We start from the raw sequence: 15,569 nt of genomic DNA on the forward strand, positions 1-15,569 counted from the left end.
CATCGTTACTAGAATTCTATGCTTGCACCGCAACCTTCCTCGTATAATAATACGACTCTCTATTGATAAGAAAGAATAATTATTCACTAGGTAGATACTCTACTTAATTAGTCTATCAATGATAACTTATACACTACCACGACCCGATTAGTGGTACTCAATTTCAACACCCATTCCAATACAACTCTCACGGTTGTAATCAGCTCATTACTCGCAGAATCATTGCTGCCTTACTATGGTCCACCACTGACCTACTGTAGTCATTCATTTTCCATGAAGTCTTAATAGCTAACCATACGGAGTCTATACATGTCGTATCAAATCATTCTAAGGAGGTAACATAATCACCATTCCTGATTCATGAAGAACACTCCTGATCCTGACATATATACATGACATGAAGCAGATAAAAGTGCAGAAGAGTTTCAATCAAAGCAATGATAGCAGGTTAATACCATTCTTAATCATACGCCCTAAATAGAAGAATTAACTCAAGGGTTCATCTAGTCCTTTTTGAAACATGGTCCTGGCTTATCTCAAGATAGGACCTTCTAAGATAGATAGCCCGTTCATGGAGATTACACAAATTAAACCTTTACCAACTACTATTACGGTTGGGTATTGCACAGTCATCAGAAGGAATGTCAATCTTCCAAACCATAATTCAACCTTCACATTTTTAACCATCATCACTGTATTCTTTTGGCACACGCGCCTATAATTATCCACTTACCTTTAAAGTGTCGGCCACCTCTTTGGCCTTTCCTGATAGTAAAATTTCCTTACAGTCAATGTCATTTTAACCACCTCCAAATAAATTTTCTACCTTATTTCCGATCACTGCTTGAGTGAAGATATTTTCCTTAAAATCAGATGGAAAAAATATATCACCATTTTTCCATAAGTTATTGCCTCAATCTTTAGAGGCTAATCACTGTCAAGACTGACTCTCAATCATACTTAGAACATTTTTTTTTTCTTAAGTCCTAATTACCCTGAACAACTTCGACCATTACTGGTTCGATCCATACTTTCTCGTGGTTTAACACGTGCCCCACTTGGCATCATTATAATTACGTCATTTTTCTTTTATCAACATTTTTATTCTTGAGAATTTTGAATATTACCTTTTTCCTTATAAAACCTCTAAGGTTATCCTTCAATCGTTCCTCCTGTATTCCCTAGATACAGGGCATATCACAACACCATTTACTAATAGTAGAACCATTGTCTATATACTTCTGCAAAATTTCTCCACTGATTCTTAAAGGTTGTTGTTACCTTAACCCTTTCCCAATCATACTGTCAAAACTCATACTGTCCCTATTAAGGGTGACATGCCAACCTTTATGCAGTCCCCTAGGATTCATTTTAAGTTACCAACGTTCTATCCTTAATTCCACCTTAAAAAGGTACCTGCATCCTTCCACGAATAAATCAAGTCATATATCCTTGATAGATTATCATATTCATCATTCCCACCTCGATAGTCTATACCTAACTTCATAACAGCATCCTTATTCAAATTGAGGTCAATCCATATGGCCTCCAAAAGATAACAACGATTATCCGCTTGTCTTGCCTAATTTGGTGACGATAACAAGGATGTTCTGGAAGATATTGGTCGTGTTCAACGTGAACTTCTTCTTAATAATTCCTTATTTACTTTTGTTGTTTATCTCAACAATCACCTCAATGTTGGGATATCTTTCATACCTGGCGTCTCCCTTTCTGGGTATCAAGCCACCGGTCTTACATTTCACCTTCTTGAAGGTCACTTCCTTCATCCAATTTTTCCTAATTTCTTACTTTCTTGTCTCCTCAGTCTATCCGCGTCTCATTATTTATCCTTCGAACTATCTCAAGGTTTCCTCGAATCCTCCCAACTTACAGGGGATAACTATATGTATCTCTTATGCCCTCAACCATCAATTTTAACTTATGGTGAATCACCCTCATCCTGACGAATGCATACTTTTCTATTTCTATTGCTACGAGTCGTTAGGGTTTCCTCATACCCAACTCCCTTATCATACCTCAAACTCTATTGCCGTTATATTCCTTTCCACTTCAATTTCTTTTTATTTTCCTTTCTCTTATCATTATTTCATGAACCAACACACATAAGCATTGATTTCAAACATCCCGTCATTCTGGATTCGTGCCCTTAGAACAAATCTTGACAACTTTTACAACTTAAATTCACAATTCATCATACTCGTCTGCCTTTGTTCTGGCTCTAACGCTTTTACACTCTCTCCATAACCTTGGGAATTACTTTCCCGAAAACAATTGGCTGAACTTTAATCAGTTTATTCTAACCTCTGGCTCCGTGCCTTTCTTGGTCTTTCACCAGCGGGTGGTCTCTCTCTTAGGAGGGTAAGTGACAAAACAGTCCTTTGTGATTTGTCAATCATTTAGAATCTCAAATGATTCTTATATTTCCTTTAGCCAGGCTCTTGCCTCGATTGGGCCAGCTTGTTCCATGGAACTCTGAGAGCTTAGCGACTTAAAGGTCCTGAAAGAATTTCTCACCGCACTGTCTCCTCAGGGTGGTGGTTGGGGATAATAGTCTAAGTTCTTTTTAGACAGGTCCATGAATTTCCGTATAGGAGTACCGTCTCGGGTCTCCTTTCCTTACTCGACTTTCTGTTTCCTTAGTATGAAATGTTTCATCCTACTCCCCATAATTGGAGTCATCTTTTAATTTAAAATCTTCATTTTCCACTTTATTATATTCCGGGTTCTTTATATCTTAATTGCGACCTCCCTGATTATCACGTTCAAGGTTTGCTCTAAATCTTATTCCTCAAACTATGGCTCTCATCTAAGTTCTCATCCTTACGCTTTTGAACTTTCGGAACCCAAATTCTATAGGAATACCTCATTATTCCCTTATCATCTTTCTCGATATTAATCTTTTATCTAATTGTTGGCTCTCTGCCTTCATTCATAACTTTCTCTGGCACAATATGATCTTTTCCAATAATTCGGGCTGTATTGCAATCTCAAACAGCTTTTCGGTACCGGCTCCGGTTACCTTCACTTCTATTTCCATTTTCTCAAAATCTCTTATAAACTCTCCAAAAGACATTATCATCTTGAGTCTCTCCTTTTTACTAAGGGCATCAGCCACCATATTGGCTTTCCCCGAATGATAAAGAATCTCCCAATCATTATTCTTGATTAGCTCTAACTGCCTCCTCTTGCATATGTTGAGCTCTTTCTGCGTAAATATGTACTTGAGCACTTATGGCTTAGGTAATTCTCGCACTTCTCTCCATACAAGTAGTGCCTCCAATCTTTAGGGTAAACTATTACCACGAGCCTAAGCTCATGAGCGGGGATATCGAATTTCATATTACCTTAATTGTCTTGACATGTACGCGATTACCTTACCGTGCTGCATAAGCACGCACCCTAAGCCCTTGTGCAAAGCGTCACTATACTTCAAAAAATCTCCTTTTCCATCCGGCAACGCCAACATAGGGGCCATCACCAACCTCTGCTTCAGTTCTTGAAAGCTGTTCTCGCATTTCTCTGTCCATTCGAACTTCTTAGTCTTACGAGTAAGCCGCGTTAAAGGGGCTACTATCTTTACAACTTGAACGAACCTCCGGTAGTGACCGGCCAATCCTACCTCTGGTAGTTGACCAAACCATGGTCATCAATTCATCAGTGGTCCTTTATCCAATCCTGTCAGGATCCTCCATGGGATCCTCCTCAACAACTATCCCTTCTAGGACAACATCCTCAACCGCTAAATCCTCAATATCAACATCATCCGGTCCTGCATTAGGGCACTCTATCGGATCCACAATCCGATCTCCAATTAGTAATAAAATATCATCGCGATGTTGCTCCTCAACCTCAGGGTTCGGAGTCCCGCTACCATATACGATAACGAACTACGCTCCTATCACGATATTTATAAGGGTTCCCATAAGGGTTTTAACTGTCAGCACTACTTTAAGTAGTCCGACCATGAACTTGGCAAGAGTTCTTATTATCTTTGTGAGTTTGTTATTATATCGACGCATCATCTCTGAGGTTTATAACGCTTAGCTCTGATACCATTTCTGTAACACCCCCAGATCCGGGGTCGGGGATCCGGGTCGTCACGGTCTTTCTTTCCACAATATCACTTCACTTAATTAATAATAAATAACCTTATGCTGTGACCCCACACTAACACACACCACAACCCGTTATAGTCTCAGAGATGAAATTTAAATAAGTACAAGTCTTTGAATCCACAATTTAAAAGTTATTACAACCCAAAATGATTACTTGATAAATTTACAGTTAATTGCCATTATCTGCCACAAGTTATAATTATACATAATTGATTCTCAAAAGTAGATGGTCTGATCTACAATAGATCTACCTCTGCAGCTATAGCAGCTACAACATCAACGGGAAGACGCGGGACGCTTCCCACGCGCTTGCGCTGGGTCTGCTGGAGTCTGGCCATCTTTCTTAACTGTTGTTGTGTGATGAAGAAATAAAGCAAGGGTGAGCAGCAAGCCCACCAAAATAATATGTATAATCAATATATGAGCCTACTCATAATACTCATGAAAGTCTTGGTCAAAAGAAATGAACCAAGTTGATATCTTAATGCGATGAAGTCGCAAAATATTCAGTATATATATATATATACATATATACCTTTCAAAATATTGGAAGTCCTCTTCCATGCATAATATACACAAAGTCCCGCTGTATAACTGTATAAAAAAATATCGTTGCAAGGTGATCTCATATATCTAACCTTGTCTCAACGTTTTTCTGAAAATCTTTGTCATTCATAAGACAATTATTAACTAGATATAAGTTTAAAAGATGGAGTTACCAAATACTTCACTACACTTATATCATTTATTAAAGCTACTTGAACTACCACTGTTCAAAGTATAATGAGCTTTCAACAGTTCATCACATAGATGAGACTACAAGACCAGATTTGAATAGATTAACTCTTTAAAATATTATTAAAGGAAATGAAGTTATGACATACTTCATTAAGTTCTGATATATATATATATATTCATATATATCTCCCATATATTTCCTGAAAACCTCTGTCATGTAAAGTATGAACAGAATTGCAATATCCAATAAATTTGGAAGGAAAAGAATTTTGGCATAAACCCGATATCTTGCTGATCAGGCAAAGATACCAATAAGTAACCTTTTCTACTAGTAGATGGATGAATCCCCCACCGGTCATCACCCTGGCCGCATAAGGACCTTGTGCTGGACCGCCACCCGACCTCTTACGCGTTGATGGACTGCCACCCAGCCACTTACACAATAATAGACCGTACCCCGGCCTGTCGCTTATGCCGACTCAATTAGATGGGCTTACTTCCCGAACATTGGGCAAGTAATCAATTCATTTATCAAAACAGCAACCTTGTTGCGAATATAAAATACACCATAGAGCCGGATCCCTCAGGTTTTGAGCAAGTATTTAAATCCCCTTAAAAGGAAGATCTTAAATATAAAAATGAGTTTTGGGATCCGCTCTAACTTTTAAAAATCATTTTGAAGACTCGAAAACACTTTATAGAGTGTTTGGAGTAAAGCTGATTTAATGAAGTAAATCAGTCCCCAGAATATTAAAAATTATCTGAATATTATTATTTAAATAATATTCCCATAAAGAATAATCTTTATAAAAATAATTGAAGTAGAAGTATTAAAACTTATACTTGAAACGAGTATTAAATAATCAAAGATATACTTATATGAAAGTATTATCTTTATTTGAATAATCGAAAATAAGTTTGATTATTGACACCTTATTCTTTAATAAAATAAAGAATATACCTCAGCAAATAATCGGAGTCATAGATCCTCAAATGAATATTCAAATAATATTCATTAAATAATATAAACTGAGTCATAAGCCTTCGAATGAATATTCAAATAATATTCAATAAATAAATAAAAGGAGTCATACGCCTTCGAATAATATTCGAAATAATATTCAATAATAAAATAAAGTTAAAGTTATCGAATAAACCTTATTCGATTAATAGTTTGGAAAACTATAACCATATATATATATATATAAATATATATATATATCCATATCCATATATATACAAAATCTACTCGGGATCCTCGACTCCCGGTTTTAGAAAATATTTTCACCTTTGGGTCCCTATACTAAGGGTATATGCAAGTTACCGCTATCCTCTAGCATAGGTATTATCAACTGAACCAACAGATATATATTTCAAGAATATGAAACAGGCATGCATATATACCATATCACATGCTACAATATATCGCAAGAATTTGCTAAATAACCAATATGCATTTATCGCAAGATCATGCATATACAAATATTCATCACAACAACAGTTATAACGGGTAGAAAACTTGCTTGAGCGACTTGGGGTGATAAAAGGCTCGGGACGAGTCTGGTAACCTATAAACAACAAGTAAGTTGGAATTAAACCAAAATCACTTGTAAATCTATACTTTAACTAACTTAGACTCTAACGCTTGTTTTGCGCTTACTGATTTGTTTAAGTCACCCGGGTACCCTCGGCTCCACCATTTTTAATAATTTAACCTTTACGAGTTTTAAAGCGATTCCTTCGCGAGTGTCTTACCAACTGCCTAACACACTTACCATAAATGTTTCATACATTAATTAACCCTTTTTGGTCTTTAACCTATGTTTCAAAGTAAGGCGAGGGAAAAAGTTTCGTTCGCGAAACGCCGTTACTTGAAACGGTCGTTTCTCCTAAACCGTGCATCGGAATCGAACGAACTACATATCAAAACGAAGCTCGTAACATGAGCTATCTAAAAATGGCAGTGGTCATAATCTAGCAGGGGGTTCTCGGGTCCTAATGTTATGCACAAAAACAGCCTACAGAAAATCGGACGTTACGACGACTATATTTACGCGATTTCCCAAATTTTAAACCATTCAATACCAACCACAAATCAACCCCAATTCAATCATACAACCAATATTCCTCCAACCCACATCATAACAGCCCCAACAAATCCACATTAACCATTTATACTTATTCCTCACATGAACTAAAAGCTTTACTTAGGTTCTTTAACTAATTACCAAGATTTACAACTCCAACAATGCAACAAAACCAACTAATCTCTACAAACTCAACCAAACTTCAACCAATCAAGCATCATGCTTCACATATGCTATATCAAACACATTCAATCCTAATTACTCAAAACTAAAGCTAGGGTTTGTAGTTTATACCTTCCTTGGAGAGTGGAGAATCAAGAGAATGGCTTGGAATCACCTTTAAAGCCCTTATCCAAGCTTAATCTAAACAAAACTTCAAGAACACAAATTTTAGTTCTTGAAAACACTATTCACCATCTTCTTTCATGATTTATAGAAAAAGATTGGCTTGGAATTAGAAGCTTAAACTTATAGGAAGTATGTAACTATCCATGAGGAAGCTTAGATAATTACCTTGCTAAATAGTAAGTGGAGGAGCTTGGACTTCCCATTTCTTAAGAAAGAAGCCGAGAGCTTCATGAAGAAATGGAGGATTTGGTGTTTTGTGATTTGTTTTGCTTGGTTGCTAGGTTTTTGTTTTGTTTGATTTAGTCAATTACCTTGTTGCCCTTGAATTTGTGTGGTTCTCATTCAACCACACCTCCTTCCTTCCCATGTCATGCCTACATCACTTTGTGATGTCATCACCCCTCCTTTGTCCTCTTTCTATTGGTTGGATGACATCATCCCCACTAATCCCTTTGATTAGCTTTTAATTGTTTGCCTAATGATCGCTGATCTGTTATACAGTTCGCTTAACTTTCGTTTTCGTTTATCGTTTGAGGGATCATACCCGGGATCTTATTACTTAGGTTCCCTTATCCTTTCTCAATATATTGTATTCCTTCTATGATCCTCTCTTATAATCCTTTAATTTAAATCCTTTTTATCCTGTTACCTTTTTCTCAATTCTTTCCGTATCTAGTGGATTTCCGGGAAAAATCCAAGTGTTCGGAAATTGGATTCTGACGATCTTTACATACACTTATATACCACATAGAGTACTAATAATATCCCAGAAGATCAATAACAGAACCCCTACATAGTGTGGCATGAAAAATTTTCTCATTCAGCAAAAACACTATTCATAAGGGTTTCAAAAATTTTCCAAAAATTGGGGTTATTACAAAAGTGAACACAGGATGCTAAAGATATGCTAAGCCAGAAATGGAAGATCTGCTTTTCTGTAAATAGAAATGACAAGTGGCACTTTAGAAAAGCTAATAGCAAGTCTTATTACACAATGTATAAACCAGCAGTTAACTGAGTTATAAAGTTAACACTGCTCCTTAGTCAGTTGTAACAATTTAGATCAAATTTCTTGTAACACTCTCAGAGAGAAGCTAAGCTCTTTATCAACAAAGAGCCTAGAAATTTTGTAGCAAAATAGTCTTAATTTTAATATAAAATTAAGTGAGTTTTGAAGATCCGTGTTCTTTATTTTTCTGTAAGTTTAAATTCTGCATAAACACATTTCAGTACAAGAATTAATTTACCTTGTTCAACCATAAAAATTCAAGAAAAGCTCAAAAACAGTAAAACACATTCACCCCCCTGTGTGTTATTCATTTCCTAACAATACTGGAAAAGATTTACTAGGGGTATCTATATATCAACAATTACATCATCTGGAGCTCATGAGTTTCTAGGATAACCATAGTGTGCTTATAAGTTTTTTAAAACATGAAAAATTTGAAATTTTCTTTTCTAGATGACGCACAAGTTTTTTGACGAGAGAAGAGAAATGATACAAATTCCTTTTATTTTCTCCAGAAACTTTCTTTCAAAAAATGGGAATATTTGAAAAGATATTTTCACATGACTTTTAACATAATAACTAATATCATTTTTTCATTACATTCTTTTCTCCATTAATTTAAACTCTATCCATTTTCTTATATTATTTATATTATTCACTAACAATCAACTAGGTTAATTTGTAGAAGAGGGGATGAGTTAATATAAATTAAAATTTTCAAGTTAATTTGTGCATGGGAAATGAAAGATGAACACATATGTTAATAATTTAAGGTGAGTTATTTTTCTACTTGCCACGTGAGGTTTTATTTCGAAGAAATAATCTGTTAAGAGTAGAAATCTAATCTCTGCGATTTTCAGTATTTTACTCAGAGGAGGATATCTCTCTTAAGCTCTGTGAAAATGAAGAACCTATTTTTTAAGTGAAATACTGCTACTACTTGGTTTATATATCACCAAGATACAAAACTTGCTAGACTAAACATATCACAGTCTTCGAGATAAAGCATGGTTGCTTCTTCATTCTCTTTCCCGTGATGCTTGACAAATGAGAATATATATTATCTTGATATACAATCTTGAATATCTCTCCAAATTTTCATGCACGGAAATTAAATGTTTCTTCTTCTTTTAAATCCAAAATCACATGCAAAGTTTGTCTTAACTACTCATCTTCTTTTCTGAGATACCTATCATCCCATGTGCTGTGACAGTCCTAGATTTTGACCATTATCACGTCACTATCAGTAGCTATTAGTCACTGATAACTGCTAGCCGTAGAACTCCCTAGTCATTGGAGGTCATTCTGCTACACCTTTCCTTCAGCCATTGATAGTCACTTGATTAGCAGTTGATAGGCTGACATATATAACAGTTTATGCTTCTCTTCATTTTAGCAGTCGAAGATTCACTTCATTTAAACTGAATTACATAGCATCAAACATTTACACTTGACAATCCTATTCTAGATTATCCATTGAGTCCACATGACTTCTGAATGAAAAATTGCATTGCAACCTGTTTATTGAGATTTTAGACAAGATGTAATAATGACCTCGTCATTTGATATGCCCCTACTCCAATTGTTATCCCTTAGGTTGGTTAACAGTTGGAAATTACATTCGGTGTTAACATAATTATGCAAATTAGTTTTGTTTATCATCATAATTTAGGCTTGAATCCTAACAATTTATTTTCTATTATGTTCCAAAAATCTTGTAAGCACAATATAAAAGATAAGTAAAAAACAAACAAATAACTAGTATATTTAAATGAAAATAAAATCATAATTGTTGTAATGGTAACAAAAAATAAAATCATAATCTTCGTCATAGGTTCGAATCCCATGGGAGGAAAATTTATGATTATGCCTCCTGGACTTATCGTTGAATTAAATCCACCTCATCTAACTCCGAACGATAACGACCGATCCGACCAATTACTCCAATCAATTACCAATTTGTTCGCTTATTATACTGAATAATGTTTTCAACCGCTTGTCGCTTGTAATAGAAATAATACAACCAAAAAGTGGTCGTAATAACTGGTCTGAGTTTGCCTGCATAATTGAGGTGCAATGTCACGTGCGTGAGACCCACTGCCATATGGCACTAACATGTCAGGATGTGGCCCATGACATTTTAGATAGGTCTTGATACGTGGCATGTACACATGACCGTAGTCTGTGTCACTCAATGTTAAATTTGACCAAAAAAGTAAATAACGACAAAGGGAATCTAAAGTTCTTGCTTACTCTTCCTGATCATTTGGAACATAAAATCTCAGCAATTAGGGAAGGGAGAGACTTAAGCAGAATAAGACTGGAAGTTCTATATGGAATTCTCAAAATATATGAACTAGAGATGATTCAAAGACAATCATTAAGATCTGGTCAAGGACATGTTGTGGATGGCTCAGGTGCTTTAATTGTAAATGAAAGTCAAACATCCAATGATGAACCAAGGTCTCAAATTCCAGTTGCCTCAACAAGTGAGCAAAAAATAAATGATTCACATGAACAAGTCATTCTAGAATTGGAAAAAGATGAGTTCTATACTCTTGAAGAACTGGATGAGCTAGATCAGTCAATGGCCTATTTGGCTAGGAAATTCTCTGATATTAGAGTAAAGAAGACAAGATACTTCAAGAATAAAGGACAGTCTTTCAACAAAGACAACAACTGGAAGGAAAAAGGGAAGTACAATTCTAATAGCAAGAATGGCTACAAAACTGGATCTGTTGACAGATCTAAGATAAGTGCTTCAATTGTGATGAACTAGACCACTTTGCTATAGAATTCAGGAAACCCAATAAGGCACAGAAAGATAGAGCTTATCTTGAACTTGAAGCCAAGTATGAAGCTCTTCTGAGGAAACAGCAAAGCAAAGCTTATATTACCGAAGATAAAAATTGGGATGACTCTGAAAATGATGAAGATGAAGAACTTGGAAACTATGCACTCATAGCCTTGAAGCAAGGAGAATCATCCTCATCTAAATCACAGGTACCAACTCTTACCTCCACTGATTTAAATGTGAATCAATATAAGGAAACCGTTGAGAAGATGAGCACATAAATATTTCACATCCACACAAGCATGGTTGCTGCTAATGAAGAAGTTAGCAGATTAACAAAGTTGAATGAGAAGCTTGAGAATGAAAAACAAGGAACTAAATTATTGATAGTGGAGCTTAAAGCCCTGAAATAAGAAAATGGTTATTTGAAGAACAAGCTCAAGTGTGCAAATGAGATTGAGGCTGTACTAAGGGAAAAACTGGAGAAAAATGAAGTAAAGTTGAAGTCTTTCAAAAATGTATCTGAATTGGTGGGTCAGTACCATGAGAAAAACAAACCATGTGCAAACATTGCTATTGGTCTTGATTATGATACCTTGAACAACAAAAAGAAAAACATAAGGTACAAAGGAAAAGCAACATAGAATGAAAATGTTCCAACAATGCTGAAAAATGTTGGGTCATCTGTGTTTAAGGCTTGTGAAATAAACTTCAGTGAAGAAGAATTGATCATCAAGCAAGAAATTGTAGATGAGGATAATGAAAAGAAAAATGCAAATTCAACTCAATCTTCCATGGCTGAAGAAAATCTCATGGACAATCAAAGCAGCAAGACTCCTGTCAAAGAAATAAAGATTGAAGATGCAAGAAGGAAGAAGAAAAATAGAAATGGGAGAATAGGGATAAACAAAAGCAATGATCTGGCTCATGTTGCAGATGCTCCTGGAAAGAAGTGTGAAAAATGTGGCTCTGCAAATCATCTAACTCACCTTTATAAAAAGGTTGTTAGTAAGCCAACTGAAGGAGCTTGCAAATACAATGAAGCAGATTTGAATGATCCCTACTCATTCTGTGATAAGTTTGGCTGCATCCCTTGCAACTTGAAAGTGATGAAGAGTTACCACAAACTGAGAGTAGACCTTAAAGAAACAAAAATTGAGTCTACATCCGAAAGGGAAAATACAAAACAATCATTGAACTATATTTTATCTGAAACAACCCGCTCTACTTCTGCCAAATCAGTTAACAAGAAGAAAGTACCCAACACTTCTTGGGTCACTAAACATAACTAAATCTCATTGTGTGCAGGGCAAAGTGAAGAAAGTCATATGGATCATTGACAATAGATGTTCCAGACATATGACAGGTGATAAGACCCTGCTATCACAGTCTGAGGAGAAAGCTGGCCCATTGGTGACCTTTGGAGACAACACCAAAGGATTCACAATGGGATATGGCAAGATTGTTTCTGAAAATGTTATCATTGATGATGTAGTACTAGTAGCTGGTATTGAATTGAATCTTCTCAGTAAATTGGCGGAGGTTGTTTCGTCCATTGATGAAGGCTTTTTTGAGGTTGTTTCGTCCTTGTATCAGATGGCGGAGGTGTCCGCAAAGTAAATTGGTATGAACATAAAATTTAGCATTGTTCATTCTAGATACTTTTAAACCGGTCCATTATATTATGTTGTTTGATTTGAAAGAATAATTCTTTGAATCTTCCTTTTGTAGGCTTTAGTTGTAATTGTAAAAGTGATAGTTTTAAAGTGCTCGAAAACAGGATCAGGATATTTATAACAACAATACTAATTGTGTAAATGTTTATATTCTTGATTATTAAGATGAGGATGATAAACTTTTATGGTGCTTGTTGACTTGTTGCAATGTCTTTTACTAATTCTTGTCCAGCATTTGTGTGCAATTCTGTTTTACTTCGAACTTTGGAAGACTTCGTACTATACAGGTTATCTTTTGCTGCAGTTTATTATTAAAAGCTGGTTATGGAGGCTTCTAAGTAATGTCATTGATGGATGAATATGATCTCGCAAAGCTTCTTGACACACCGAGGCTGAATCTCAAAAGGAATAACTCTTCTCATGAATGGTTACCGAGCAAGTTGTAGTTTGGCATGATAAGAGGGTTGGATAACTTTGAATTATTACTCTCCAGGAGGATGCTCTGGATTTGAGAACCTGGGTCATTAGCAAGGAACTATTCTAAATCGCAGTCAATAGATGGAGTAATTACTCTAAGGTAGATAACTTATTTTATCCTTAGTAACTCTAATTGTTTCAATCTACATATTAAAACATACTTGGAATTTAGAGTTTTTGCTGGAATTATATTTTTAGATGCAAGTTCTAGAAAAAATAGGGATTTATACCTAACATAATCATTTAATTTCCCTTGACATTGCTGATACTTTGTGGTTGCAAACTCAGGCAGGATATTAACAATATTCTTTGACACTAAAAAAATAATTAGAGAGGTCATTGCGAGAATATCCGGTGATATCATTCCCATCCAATATGCCATTGGCGAAAAGGTAATGCACTCTATTTGTATATATGCGTTTGAGTGTGTGTAGCAGAACAAAATAAAAGTATTTAGGTCTATCTTACAATCTGTACCTTTATTAGATTTTAGGTGCTCCCTTTACTCTTACTGCCTCTACTTCACCACAGAAACCTATATTGCTAACCAAAACTTGGTAGAAATATGAATTACCCCGCAATGTAAATCTAATTTCCCATTTTCTATCACAATTTTCAGAGGACAAAAGTAATCCCTTTAACGTGTAATACTAAACATAGAAACTAATGGTATAACTAATGTATTTTATAACAGTGTCAATTATTAAGTACTCCCTCAGTCCCACCCATTTGTTATCATTTCTAAGAGTGTGTAGGACACGCATTTTAAGATGTATAGAAAATACAGTTCTATAACTTTTTTTCAAAATTTTCCTGTTTAGAATAAAAATAGGATGTTTAATCTTTTATTTAGAATTTTTTTTTTTTAAAAGTTATAGAACTATACTTTTTGTTTATCTTAAAATGCGTGCTGGACACTCTCCCGGAAACTATAACAATTGGAAGGGACGGAGGGAGTAGTAACTAATTAGTAAGTTGTATTATTAAGTACTTGGCCTAATGTGATAAGCTGGACCCTCGGACTAGAAGTGCCCCGTGCATACCTGATTGTTCCAATGTTGTTGACTGGTTACGGGTACAAATTGTGACAAATCTAGTGAGGTCTGGGGAAATTGCATAACCACCGTAATCAGCAACAACTTGTTAACCGGACCTTATATTATTGAATTTTGTTTATCTCACTTTCATTCTTATATTAATATAATACTATAAGTATAAACATTAATATTTTGGTTATGGAGAATTAGAGATGATTTTGATTTGTGGGCAGCATTCATGTAAGAAAATACTATCTCCAGTTCTATTTGTTGTTGGATGGTCAAGTTAAGTGTTTTGATCAAATGTAGGAGAAAACCTTTGACATGCATCAGCAGGGCTCTCCAACCATAGGGCTAAGTCTGCAGAAAATAGCCGAGGGTGACACAGGTAATTTGGACATTGGGTTACTACAATTTTGAATAAAAACGAATTGGCAGTTGATTAGTGAGTTGATTAGTGACCTGGTATTTATTTTTAAAACCACTGATTAGAAAGTGAGACTAAACCAGTAATCTTATAATTGAGTACTCACATGGTCTAGTTGTTAGATAGATGATAAAAGGGTGATGTGAAGGTTGTTTAATAGCCGAAGTTCACTATGATAAATACAATAAGTCTTTTGTGAGAAGGGTCGTCAAGAATTATGTCTGAAAACCTATAGAAGCCATACGCGGAGGCATGTATTGAATCTCTGTATTTGTATTTTTAAATCATAGTATTAAAAATGAAAAAAATGTATCATGCAAAGAAGACCAGAAAATTTAGGATGAACCTTTCCGATTGAACTGACCAAATGTAAATTGCAGGTTTTTTGATGGATCAAGATAGTACCAAGTTCAAGTACATCATCCAAGAAAATTTCCAAGGTTAAAGGCTGTGCAAAAATTTAAAAATGACTAGGAAGAATTTTGATAGTACATTTGTTGTAATTTTTAATAAGATTTCTGATCAGAAATATTTTAAATTTATTTTAATAAGATTTCTGATCAGATTTTGTTATCATTTTATTTTTGGTGTACTGGTAAATGATGTTTGTATATATTTATAGATGAGTGTATTCGTGTATATGTCAGCAGGTTCAGTATTAATAAAGTGCATAATTTTTTTTTTAAATAATAACTTTAGGCGTCGGTTGAAAGTAGTGCGACGCCATAACGCAGATTATATGTGTCGGCATTCTGAGGAGCCGACGCAATAGGTTAGAATTATATGTGTCGTCAGTAGGTAAAACCGACGCCAAAGTTAGTACAATAAGCGACGGGCTTT

At 35.2% G+C, this 15,569-nt stretch overlaps 1 long non-coding RNA gene across 2 annotated transcripts; it reads left to right on the plus strand.

The window, feature by feature from the left end:
• Positions 1 to 12,670: 12,670 nt before the first annotated feature.
• Positions 12,671 to 15,368, plus strand: LOC141678143 (uncharacterized). Of its 2 annotated transcripts, XR_012557623.1 has the most exons (5): positions 12,671 to 12,736; positions 13,093 to 13,365; positions 13,554 to 13,657; positions 14,612 to 14,690; positions 15,110 to 15,368. It is a non-coding gene; the product is annotated as an uncharacterized LOC141678143 (long non-coding RNA). The 2 variants fall into 2 exon arrangements; XR_012557622.1 differs by lacking the exon at positions 12,671 to 12,736 and having other exon boundaries at positions 12,747 to 13,365.
• Positions 15,369 to 15,569: the final 201 nt, after the last annotated feature.

Source organism: Apium graveolens, chromosome 8, assembly GCF_009905375.1.
Source record: "Apium graveolens cultivar Ventura chromosome 8, ASM990537v1, whole genome shotgun sequence".
NCBI classification, from domain to species: domain Eukaryota; kingdom Viridiplantae; phylum Streptophyta; class Magnoliopsida; order Apiales; family Apiaceae; genus Apium; species Apium graveolens.